The sequence below is a fragment of the Vidua chalybeata genome, chromosome 2, assembly GCF_026979565.1.
Source record: "Vidua chalybeata isolate OUT-0048 chromosome 2, bVidCha1 merged haplotype, whole genome shotgun sequence".
In the NCBI taxonomy this organism is placed as follows: domain Eukaryota; kingdom Metazoa; phylum Chordata; class Aves; order Passeriformes; family Viduidae; genus Vidua; species Vidua chalybeata.
In genome coordinates, this window is record NC_071531.1 from 72,296,856 (window position 1) to 72,298,997 (window position 2,142).

Genomic DNA, 2,142 nt, shown 5'->3' on the forward strand with positions numbered 1-2,142 from the left:
CGCAAACAAAATGTTCATGTGAAAGGAAGAGGAAGACAGCAGATCACCACAAGGCTTCTGAGCATTAGTTAGGTAAACCTAGATTTTGGTGCATTAGGACTTCCAAGTAGTTCAGTGAAAAAAAAAAATCAGAAAAAAAATATTTTGTGTACGATGGCAATACTGCTTCTCAGCATTCAGTGGGAGGATGCACTGCTTTTATTTTAAGCAAGTACTCCAATATAGCTGGTAGAAATGCAATTTCAGGAAGAAGTGAGCTAGATTTCACACATAATAGGGAACACAGATTGTTCTGACATGTGTGCCCAGTCCCACTGATTAAAAAGGATTAAAAAGTCCCACTGATTAAAAAAGGAACAAGCTTACTGTATTCCTCCTTCTGAGAGCAGGGAGCAGTGGATGTGATTAAGCAGGTGAGTGATAGAGCCACTCTTGACTAATCTGAAGAAGATCTGTGAGAAGAGGTAAAATTGTGGAACTTTGAGCTAGAAAATATAATGGGCCCTGGAAACAATCTTGCATGAACCATGCTGGCTGGGAATTAGAAATGAAATCACAGGCTCATCTTTCTGGTAAGTACACATAGACCTGTAAAAAGAGGTGAACTTACCTGTGTATATTTGCATATTTAGAAATGTGGGTGTTCTGTGCTTTTTTACACATGAAAGAGTAAAGATGTTCAAAACTTCATTCTGTTCAGTAATCTCTACAGCAGAATGCTAGGTACAATTGATTTCAGCAAAAGAGGGGTGGTTGCCCTGTTAGTCATCCAGCCTGATGTAAAATTAAACAAGGGGGAATTTTTTTTAAACTAAGTACAATTTCTCGATTCATAAACTAAAGGAGGAATCTGCCACTTTAAGTCATAAGAAAAAGAATTGCAGGCTCATCCTCTACAATGTCCCTGATGAGAGTGAAAACCAAGTCACTGGTTGTCCTGTGACTTTGTGATGCTTGTATCCCCATTTGTCTGTTTAGCCCAGAAAGAAGCTTTGCACCTTTAAGACTACTTCCGAGAACAAAAGTGGGGAGCGAAGAAGTGTGGAGTTTGTTATCAAGAACTGCACTTGCTCCCCCACATCCTTCTCCTAGACTGTGTTGTCTGCAGCACAGACAGATGGTGAGAGAGAGCTCTCCTTTACTTTAAGTTAGTTTTTAGTTAGCTGAGGCAGAGATGTTCCCTGGACTGTGTTTTTTTTTCTTTGTCCTATAACTGTTTAAACCTGCTCTAGACTGAAAACCCAAAAGAGCATTGGCAGCTCTCACCTGTGGCCCACTGGGGCCTGGCCTGGGCCACAGCATTTCCTAGCTCTGGATGGACTGATAAGAGACTGAGTAAGCCGAGCTACAGCCCATGGAGGAGACTTTCTGAGTTTGTCATCTCTTCAGAGTGGCGAGAGGTTTTGTTGTTTAATATTGTTCTTTTTTTTTTTTTTTTTGTGCTAGTGAATGCTTTGCCTGTTAAATAAACAATTTTTCTTCACTTTTCTCCAAGGAAATCTTTTCCCAAACTAATTGAGAGAGGAGCCACTTAAATTTGCTTTCTAAGAGAATCCCTTTGGAGGTTTTCTTCCAAATTTGCCCTGAACCAGGATACTGGTGTTGTGGACCCAGTAACACATTCCAAGAATGAGCTGCAATGGAGTCTCAGACACAAGGAAATGTACCTGGGAGATTGTTAACTTCAGCAAGGGAGCCATGTTAAGGCTCTAGTTCTCTGCATGTCACATTTATTCTGTATAGGACCAACCCACTACTGAAATATCTGAGAAGGACCACAGCAATTTTTTAACATTGCCTACAGAGAAATGGTTCAAATGAAATTAGAAGGATGGCTGACTATTTGAAAATTCCAAGAAGCTTATTTCCTGCATTTGAAAGTAGATAGGAAAAAATAAAATGGCTTCTTCCATTAGCTACAATCTGATTTATAATCTGACACAAATGAAACATTTCAGCAATAAGGAAAGCCTGGAACTGAAATGATGGAGCTAAGTGGTTCCAGAGAAAAGCTGAGAAAACACTAACTTTGAAACACTGAAACTGAGGAAAAGCTAACTGAGGGAAGGCATTTGTGAAGGTTCTGGTATCATTGTAGCACTGAGGTTTATGTCAGGGCAGATACAGCTTTGGAGAAATTGG

At 40.0% G+C, this 2,142-nt stretch overlaps 1 long non-coding RNA gene across 1 annotated transcript; it reads left to right on the top strand.

Moving 5' to 3' along the window:
• LOC128784075 (uncharacterized) lies at positions 1-1,406 on the top strand. The gene is made up of 3 exons (XR_008429353.1): positions 1-72; positions 979-1,120; positions 1,233-1,406. It is a non-coding gene; the product is annotated as an uncharacterized LOC128784075 (long non-coding RNA).
• Positions 1,407-2,142: the final 736 nt, after the last annotated feature.